At 45.0% G+C, this 10,581-nt stretch overlaps 1 pseudogene; it reads right to left on the bottom strand.

Moving 5' to 3' along the window:
• Positions 1-679: 679 nt before the first annotated feature.
• On the bottom strand, positions 680-10,577 carry LOC117091510 (annotated as a pseudogene).
• Positions 10,578-10,581: the final 4 nt, after the last annotated feature.

The following is a 10,581-nucleotide window of genomic DNA, read 5'->3' as shown; positions in this document are numbered from 1 at the left end:
GACTCAGTTCAGGTTAACTGTTATTAGTGACCACACTGAGTCCTGGGTACAGGTTCAGAGCCACTCCAATGGGGCAGTTTTGTGGTACAGGGACATTGAGTTGATTTAGCTTTCCTAAAAAAAGATTGGTTTTGTCCCTCTGTCTCAAGAACTTTTGATTTGACGCTGGGTCTGGCTTCTCTTTTGAAAGAGAGTAATGGAGACATTGGGCAACAGCTTCCATCGCAGGTATGTCTTCCATAACCTTGGAGGGCTGGCTTCCCTGTGCTCCCAAAAGACTGTGTTTCCTTTCCACATTATCTCTAGTGAATTAATGAGAAAAGCTTGCAGTGTGAGCTTATGCCCCAACAATGCCTGAGAAAAATAATGGACTAGAAATATACTGGCCTTTGAAAAGGCAGTGAAATATCTTTTTTGGCATCCTTAATCTGAGAAAGCACATTTCTGAATGCATGTTGAAATCATTAACAGGTACTGAATGTTGGTAATATTACAGTAAATGTATCTCTTAAAATGTCTTCTATTTGTTCTTGTTGATTGGCACAGAAGTCTCCATTGCTTCTCTTTAATTCTCTTCTTCTTCTTCTTCTTCTATTTTTGGACAGTAAAGTACGTATGGCTGTGTGCTTTTCCCCATGGACTCCTATTGGTCTTCCGTAGCGCTGGTGCATCGGGCATTCTACCACTGCTGTAAGTGAAAGTCCATGGAAGGACTCAAATTGAGATCAGTGACATCCAGGAAATCGATGTCGAAGATGCTGGGACTGCTGGTGCTGAGGGCGCTAAAGCCTGGTGTGGAACTTGGCGGAGTGAGGTCCAGCCACTCTATGGTTTCCCAAGGAGAATCAGTGAAGCTTAACTGCAGCCCACTGCTGTCCACAGAAGAGGGCGAAAACTGTGTCTGCATCGGAGAGAGGGGGCATGGCAAGATTTCATATGCATTGAAGAGGTCTTCTGCAGCCTTCCCAGAGAATCCATCCATTATCCCATCAAAATGAGGTTCTTCGCTCCCAATTTTTAGAAGGGTGACATCACTCACCTTTCCTAGGGGGCTCTGGGAATTTACTAAGACTTCAAGATGCTCATCACTGTCGGTGGCACAGGGATCAAAGGGGATCTGGCTGCCTGAAGAGGCTTGTTCAAAGGAAGCCGAGGGCTTGGGGAGGACAGCAGTTGGGCTTTGGGAAGATCTGAGTATCTTGGAACTTTTTGAAGACATGAGTGATCCTCTCTAGCGTCTGGCATTTCTGTGGGCAATACAAGATGTGACTTGTTAAATCACTTCAAATTGAGCATGCCATGCAATATGAGTGAGTTACACTTAGATACGGAAGACGGCCATGCTCCCTGGTCACCGCTTATCACCCAATCTCATCTCTAAGCTGCTCTGTCAATCTCCAATTCATCGTCCTCTGGTTTTTCCCAAACCCTTTCCTGTTGGGAATTCTACTCTGCGATTCTTAAACTCTCTTCCCTGAAGGTTCCTGTGCCTACTCCTCTGACCCCTGATGGTCCCTTGAAGACACTGAGTCCATCCGACACCCTCAGTGAGGGCCTGAAGATGAGGGACCAGGTGCCACACCATTGCCACTTTCTGATTGCTACTCCCCCTCCTTCTGATGACAACTCAGCAATTTGGGTTTTGAGGCTGACACCAATGCCTCACCCCTAGCCTTCTGGTCACTCTTCTCATTCACTGAAAACTCTACTTCCTACTCCATTGCCTTTCCCCCACTCAGCCCTTCTCATTCTGTAACCTGAGCATCCTTGGAAATCACAGCATTCATGGTGGCCTCTCAGCTCCCGACCTGCTCTCAACTCCAGTGATTCCCTCTTTCCCACCCTGTCAGACATATCTTGGATTGTGCCATCTCCAAATACTGCATCCCTCTGAAAGTTCACTTTCAAGCTATGTTTTCTACTCGCTGTCCATCCTCTCCAAACCCTCCAAGCCACTTATTAAGTACCCGGTAACAATAATTTCTCAAGCCATTTACAGTCATGCCAATCCATAGACTCTACTACGTTATCACTGTCCACCAGTCCCTCTGGTCTTCACTTTTTTTCCTTGTCCAGCCTGTAGTTTTGGCAGAACCCTACCTCTGGATGAACCTGATCGTCTGCCTTCACTGAGCATGCTCTGATCAGCAGAACATTGCAACAGAAAAATTAAACAACTAAGCTGACTTGGTTTCACTTTAGATTTCTGATGTCAGACCTACCGCTGGCATTTAAGACTGCAAAACAACCCTGCTGTGTTTCCCCAGAAAACTCAATTCATTCATGATTAAGTCATAACTGCTCTTCTTCACCTGAATCTTCCAAACTCCTCTTGTACATCCTCATGCATTTCTGGCCTTGCCACATATTTCATTAAAGATATACAAGAGCAGGCCAGGTGCGGTGGCTCACGCTTGTAATCTCAGCACTTTGGGAGGCCAAGGTGGGCGGATCATGAGGTCAGGAGATCGAGACCATCCTGGCCAACATGGTGAAACCCCATCTCTAATAAGTATACGAAAAATTAGCTGGGCATGGTGGCGCACACCTGTAGTTCCAGGTACTTGGGAGGCTGAGGCAGGAGAACTGCTTGATCCTGGGAGGGGGAGGTTGCAGTGAGCCGAGATTGCACCACTGCACTTCAGCCTGGTGACAGAGTGAGATTCTATCTCAAAAATATATATATGTGTGTGAGTGTGTGTGTATGCATATGTATATGTTTGTGTGTGTTTGTCTGTATAAAAATACAGGCATCAGATATGAACTCTTCTCATTTTTCCATCACAGAACTCATATACACACATATGTTTGTACCCATCTCTTTCTTCTTCCCTCTTGTTACAGTGGAGGAAAGGTGTGTTCACTTGCTTGTTGTCTGTTTCCCTTACCAGACTGTACACTCTATAGACATCAGGACTTCGTCTGATGCAGCACTGAGACTAGCACAATGCCTAGCTACCCCTTCTCTGAGTCCTTTGCTACCTCCATCTCTGAAATTTTAAATGTTTTGGCCCAAAGATTCTTCCTGAGTTCTTTTCTTTTTTCTACACATCCTCCTCAGGTCATCTTATTCATTTGTGTGGTTTGAAATTCTAGGTACACACTCTGTAATTTTTTAAGTAAATAAATGAACAAATTAAAAGGTGACAAAAAGCACATGTTGATTATGTTTTATTGCTAGCATGAATAACATTTAAGCCTGAATGAACCATCCAGTGGAAGGTTACTAATTGAATTTCACTTTGAGTTGGTGGCACAAAACGTTCATTATCTGCTTTTTTTTTCTCATAATTGAGAAGGCATGCACATTGAGATTAGAACATAGAAAGAAGTAGTGCAGCAGAGAAAACACTTAAGGAAACAAGAATTAGGCTGAGACATGAAAACTATTAAAATGATTCTGAAAAATGCTCCTAGGACAAAGGACAGTGAGAATCATCCACTATGCTTTCTTTTATCAGCTGTAAAAATGTGCGAGAAGCTCAAAGGAAATGACTCTCCCTGAGGACTGCCTGGTACATCCGACTCACAGTGTGCATCTGATCTTGCTACCGAGAGTTCGTTCCTTAAGAGTTCAGCAGTCTCAGAATGCCCTAATGGACAGGACACGGGCAGTCTTACCTCCACTTTCAATAAGCACGTCCGGGAGTTCATCCATCTGCTGACTCCGGGTCATTTGCTATTACAGATTTTTTTTTTTTTTTTTGAGACGGAGTCTCGCTCTGTCACCCAGGCTAGAGTGCAGTGGCCAGATCTCAGCTCACTGCAAGCTCCGCCTCCCGGGTTCATGCCATTCTCCTGTCTCAGCCTCCAGAGTAGCTGGGACTACAGGTGCCCACCACCTCGCCCTGCTAGTTTTGTTTTTTTTTTTTTTTTTTTTAGTAAAGACAGGGTTTCACCGTGTTAGCCAGGATGGTCTCATCTCCTGACCTCGTGATCCGCCCGTCTCGGCCTCCAAAGTGCTAGGATTACAGGCGTGAACCACCGCGCCCGGCCTGCTATTGCAGATTAACCAAAGGAGGACAGACAATGTAGAAGGTGGTTATCTCCGCAGGAAATCATTACAAGCAGCACTGCAGGATTTTGAACTAGGTTTGGTTAAAGTTTTTTTTTTTCTAATTGTGGTAAAATACACATAACTTTAAATTACTATCAACCTTTTTAAGTGTACAGTTAAGGAGAATTAGGTACATTCACACTGTTGTGTGACCATGAACACCATCTGTCTTCAGAATTCTTTTCATCCTGCAAGATTAAAACTGTGTACTCATTAAACCGTAATTTCCCACGCCCCATCCTTAGCCCCTGGCAACCACCATTTTCCTTTCTGCCTTTACGATTTGACTATTCTAAGTCCCTCATATGAGTGAATCAGACAGTGTGTGTCTTTTGCAACTAGCTTATTTCTCTAAGAAGAATGTCCTCAAGGTTGATCTATTTGTGACATGTCCAGAAATTTTTTTTTTTTGAGACGGAAGTCTGACGCTCTGTCTCCCAGGCTGGAGTGCAATGGCCGGATCTCAGCTCACTGTAAGCTCCGCCTCCCGTGTTTACGCCATTCTCCTGCCTCAGCCTCCCGAGTACTGGGACTACAGGCGCCCGCCACCTCGCCCGGCTAGTTTTTTTGTATTTTTTTAGTAGAGAGGGGTTTCACCTGTTAGCCAGGATGGTCTCGATCTCCTGACTCGTGATCCGCCGTCTCGGCCTCCCAAAGTGCTGGGACTACAGGCTTGAGCCACCGCGCCCGGCCAGAATTTCTTTTTTTAAAGACTGAATAAAATTCCATTGTATAGATATAACACATGTTGTTATCCATTCATTTGTCAATGGACATTTGGGTTGTGTCTACCTTTGGACTACGGTGAATCATGCTGCAATGACTATGGGTCTATTGCCTAATGGCTTTTTTTGTTTGTTGTTTTTGAGACGGAGTCTTGCTCTGTCACCCAGGCTGGAGTGCAGTGGCCAGATTTCAGCTCACCTGCCAAGCTCCGTCTCCGGGGTTACGCCATTCTCCTGCCTCGGCTCCCGAGTAGCTGGGACTACAGGCGCCCCTCACCTCGCCTGGCTAGTTTTTTGTATTTTTAGTAGAGACGGGGTTTCACCGGGTTAGCCAGGATGGTCTCGATCTCCTGACCTCGTGATCCGCCCGTCTCGGCCTCCCAAAGTGCTGGGATTACAGGCTTGAGCCACCGCGCGCCCGGCCCTAATGGCTTTTTAACCATATTTGATTCGCTTCAGTATTAATTTTAGGCAGATAAACTGCTGAATGAAACAGTCTACTACAACAGGAGAAAGGAAAAAGAAGGCAGAATGCTTCCTAGCACAGAGTATTTTAGAGTCAGTTCTATTATTTGACAGGTTTTCATCCAGGAGCAGGACATCTAGTATATAGAAAATGTCTTTTTAGGCTCTTACTTTGAAGTGACCTGAATCTACCTCTTGCTTGGTTTCTGCAATGTGGTCCAAGAACTTGGCTCGTATTTTGCTGGTTCTTCATTGCAGTAGCTTGAGGAAGCTGTAGACACTTGTAGGGTATGTCCCCTCCTCTCTGGCTCATCTCAGTAGAGTCTTATTTCTGGACGTCCACTTTGCCTGGCCCTCTTCTTTTGAAACTGAAGAATCAGCTGATGTTTACAGAAACGAGGGGAGAGGAATTGGGAGAAAAAGGCATATATCCATCTCACTACTCTGAGAGCCCGACTCAATAAACACAGGTATCACTAATCATATGGATGGGAGCACTGACCAAAAAATGAGTCATTTATCAGTTCAGAAGGTACCAGAAGCCTAAGTGTCTGGCAGGTAATTGAAATGAACTGAATATAGAATAAGAAAAAGAGGCAGAGAGCAGAGCATAGTTGTGGCTCAAAGTAGCAGAAGAGCCTTGCTTTAGGCAATTGTCTTGCAGCGATGTGGCTCCTGGGTTGCCAGATCCTCTAACTTTTTAGAAATGAGAAAGCCCACTTTGCATACCATCTCTGTTATTTTAAATATCCTTTAAGCCAAACAAAACTTAACTGTAGGCTGACTTTGATCTGTGGGATATCCGATACAGCAACCGATGTAAATGTTCTTCTCTGGGTTAAGCACATATGAAGGGCTATCAAATACCTTATCCAAGCTCAAACTATTTGAAATAGGGGATCATTAATTGTTTTCGGTTTCTTTTCTTTTCTCTTCTTTTTTGAGACAGGGTTTTGCTCTTGTCACCTGGGATGGAGTACAGTGCTGCGAACTCAGCTCACTGCAACCTCCGCCTCCCAGGTTCAAGCAATCTCCTGCCTCAGCCTGCTGAGTAGCTGGGATTACAGGCACGCACCACCAAACCCAGATAATTTTGTATTTTTAGTAGAGACGGGGTCTCACCATGTGGTCAGGCTGGTTTCAAACTCCTGACCTCATGTGATCCACCCGCCTTGGCCTCCCAAAGTGCTGAGATTACAGGTGTGAGCCACCAGACCCAGCCTTGTTTTCTTTTTCCGACTTTTAAATTTGAGACTTTCCAAATACAAACGAAAGCAGAGGATACAGTGAACCTCCTTGCGTTTATTATACAGCTTCAACACTCATCAATGTTTTGGCAGGGTCATTGAATTTAAAGCCAGGGAGCACCTTAGAAGTATTACCCTGACAATCACTGTCATCTATTTGAGAAGCTATTATGTACCTGAACAAAGTGGTAAGTGCTAGGTTATCTAGAATCCTACCAAGTAAATATCCCTGTTTTGTATAAGAGAGGTGAAGTGTTCACCTGAGCAACAGTGGCATCTGGCAGATGGCAGAGCTGGTACCAAAGCCAGACAGGTGACCCTCTCTCTTCTCTCCCTGCCTCACACAGCTACACACGCAACACTGTTTTCCAATTATTGTCTACATAATTTGCTTATTTTGGTGACGTGGCACATGACACACTCAGTATCAGAATTTACAAACTATGTGAAGTTTAATCATATAAAAACAATGTCTGTTCATTGAGTCAGTCTATTTATTCTTCCATAAAGAACAAATCACATGGTTACCTGCTTTACGGCATCTTCATAGGATGGAGGCTGTGTTACCTCTGAAAATGCTGAACTTGACTTAGAAAAGTTTAGATGGAATTGAAAACTTTGGCGCCACCTTATCAGAAGAGTGTAAACCAGCCATCTGCATGGGTAAAATACGGAGAAAGGTATTGAATTCATGGGTCTGACATGATACTGTTTCTGTTCTAGAAACAACAGGCTAAATTTTGGAAAAATGATCTAAGAGGAAAAGAAAAGGTCCAGGGCTTAGAAAATAACTCCCATATATTAACAATAGTGAATGGTACTGTGGGTTTATTGGTGGTGGCATCTTAGAATGGGAACCTTGCAGATCAATTTTCTCCCTTAAGGCACACCCCTTCTTTTAGGGGAAAATAAGTAAGAGTCCAGTTCAATACGAAAAAGATGAGGCCGGGTGCGGTGGCTCATGGCTGTAATCCTAGCACTTTGGGAGACAGAGGTGGGCAGATCTCCTGAGGTCAGGAGTTCGAGACCAGCCTGGCCAACATGGTGAAAACCCGTCTCACTAAAAATTTAAAAAAAATCAGCCAGGCGTGATGACAGGACTGTATCCCAGCTACTCGGGATGCTGAGGTGGGAGAATCATTTGAACCTGGGGGGTGGATGCTGCAGTGAGCCAAGATTGCACCACTGCACTCCAGCCTGGGTGACAGAGTTAGACCGTGTCTCAAAAAAAAAAAAAAAAAAAAGAAAAAAAATCAACCCAGGAATTTCCAGAGTAATCTATCCCACAGGTCATTTATTCCAAATGGGTTATTTTGCAGAGAGCTGGAGGCATTGCTGAGGTCTCTTTATGAAACAGCTTTGTTTATTGTGAGTGTGTTCTCCTGTGGAGTGTCTGGTCCACATCAGGGTCTCTGCCCCTTCCCTGACTTGTGGTATGTGGCACTTTTATGTCATGCTTATGTTGTTTGTCTCCTTTCTGCCACCTCTTCTTTGCCCCTTGAGACTCTCCATACCCTGAATCCTTCATACCCCTGACTTCTTCCACCAGCTGAAGAGTGACGTCTCTTCCTTTTCCATAAAGATACTGCACTGTGTCCCTGCTTTGCGCATCTCTCCAATCCTGTCCAGGGATCTGTGTCCCCTCTCTCCTTCAACATTGTTTCCCAGACACCCTGATCCCAATCTTTAACTTCACAGAAATTAGTTAATTGTTCACGTTGTTTTGCAGATTATGGCCATTTGTCATCGTGATTTCTGGGATGACCCCAGGAAATGACTCCCTGGAAAACTTCTAACTCATATTTGTACATCCTTTTACATGCACTTGGAGTGGATTTGTTTCTCTCTAAAATGAAATTTATTCTGCCTTTAAAGGGAACTTCATTATGCTCCCTTTGGAGGACGTTGCCAGCCCTTTATAATCAATCTGTCCCTCTCCCACCAGCATTTAATGTTGTAAGCATAGATCACTCATTATTAACCTATATTGTTCTTTATTTATTTATTTTTGAGACAGAGTCTCGCTCTGTCACCCGGGCTGGAGTGCAGTGGTGCCATCTGGGCTTACTGCAACCTCTGCTCCCGGGTTACAGAAGAGAGAAGAGGCAAAGTGAATCCCATGTTGAAGCCTTTTTTCAGGTGCCTACCTTTTGCCGTACACATGGGCTTTTGGGACAAGGGTTGCCCCCAGCACCATGACTGCTGTCTGCTTGGGCTCAGAGAAGGGCGGGTGGAGGCTGGAAGAATGGGGAGAGAAGCTTGGAGGATGGCCATCGTGAGCTCCTGAGTTCTGTAAAGGAAGAAGTGACAGATACATGGCCAGCAGCAGCAGACTTGAATTAGTGAGTCTCCTAAGCCATCTCCATGACCACTCCCATTCTAGTCCAGCCACTGGCCCTCTTTCTGTCCTTGAACAGTCCCTACAAGCTCTAACCTCAGGGCCTCTGTATGTGCTATTTCTCCTTCACCTTCAATGTCTGCACCCCAATATCCACACCTTTTTTTTTTTTTACTACTTTCAAGGTTTTGCTAAATGTCCCTAGCCCTTCTAATTAAAGTTGCAAATTTCAGCTGGGTGTGATGGCTCACGCTTGTAATCCCAGCACGTTGCGAGCCAAGGCGAGTAGATCACGAGGTCAGGAGTTGAGACCAGCCTGGCCAATATGGTGAAACTCTGTCTCTACTAATAATACAAAAATTAGCCAGGTGTGGTGGCATGTGCCTGTAGTCCCAGCTACTTGGGAGGCTGAGGCATAAGAATTGCTTGAACCCGGGAGGCAGAAGTTGCAGTGAGCCAAGATCATGCCACTGCACTCCAGCCTGGGTGATAGAGCGAGACTCCCTCTCAAGAAAAAAGTAGCAAACTTCCAAATTACACACACACACACCCTTTTGCTTTTTCTCCATAAGATGTATTTTCTGCTAATATAGTACATAATTTACTTTGAAATTGTTTCATTTGCTTTTAAACTGTCTCTGTTCCCATGAGAATAGAAATTTTGTTTGACTAGCTCAGCTAATTCCCAGAGACGAGAACAGGGCCTGGCACATAGTAGGTGCTCAGTAAAAGTTTGCACTATGCAGACCATTACATGAAGAGTAAGATCTGATGATTTCCTTTAAACCTTTGAGGCATTGGTTTTGCCTATGATAAGGTTGGATACAAGGAATCCTGGGAATCCTGAGAGCAGTGGTCAGCAAACTGCAGCCCACAAGCCAAGTCTTGCTCACTGACTTTTTTTAAAAATAAAGTTTTATTGGGACGTAGCCATGTGCATTTGCTTACATGATGTCTGTGGCTGTTTTGGTGATACAAAGGCAAAATTAGGTTGGGATGATACAGACAGTGTGACCTGCAAAGCAAAAATATTTACCATCTGGCCCTTACAGAGCAAGTTTGCCACCCCTGCCTTAGAGGATGAGTGACTTTGGTCTACCATGGATTCTATTCAAGGATTGTATACAAGGATGTATACAATTCAAGGATTGTAGTGTCTGGGAGATGCTGCTATGCTTTTGGAAAACCTTCACATTGAAAGTTCTGACATTAGCTCTTTAGCAGTTGAAAATTTGTAACCCACTTCCAGAAAGAGGTGGCACCAGGCATGGTGCAAGGTGCTCTTACCGTCCAGTGCACACCTGGATGCAGATGGGTGAGGAGACCCTGTGCCCTTCTCCCTGGGCCCCGGAGGATGAGGGCAGAAAGTGAGGGTTGTTGGGTGATGGGGGCAAACTGGTGTGCTGTGGGCTTTTCACAACCCCAAGCGGTGAATGCTGAGGAGAACACTGGGGGTTGAGAAATGTGGAAGAAAGTACGTTGGTTTGATCTGAGGACGCCACACAATAGGCATTTCAAGAGGCTGGAGTTGAGCCGCTTCACAAGGCGGCGGTTGACACTCTGAGCTGCTGCTTTGTCTTTTCACAGGTACTTGGGATGCAAAAGGGCAGCTGGAAACAGCCTCTTCCTGCTTGATGGAGGCAGCCAGGAAGGCAGTGGCTTCCTCTCTGAACAGTTATTCCTTTCTGCTTCTGAAAATGCATCCTCAGCTCCTCCACCTGCCTCTGCTCTTGCTGGAGTTTCCAGGTG

Source organism: Trachypithecus francoisi, unplaced genomic scaffold (genome assembly GCF_009764315.1).
Source record: "Trachypithecus francoisi isolate TF-2019V2 unplaced genomic scaffold, Tfra_2.0 Contig01293, whole genome shotgun sequence".
NCBI classification, from domain to species: Eukaryota; Metazoa; Chordata; class Mammalia; order Primates; family Cercopithecidae; genus Trachypithecus; species Trachypithecus francoisi.
This window is presented reverse-complemented; position numbering and strand designations above follow the sequence as displayed.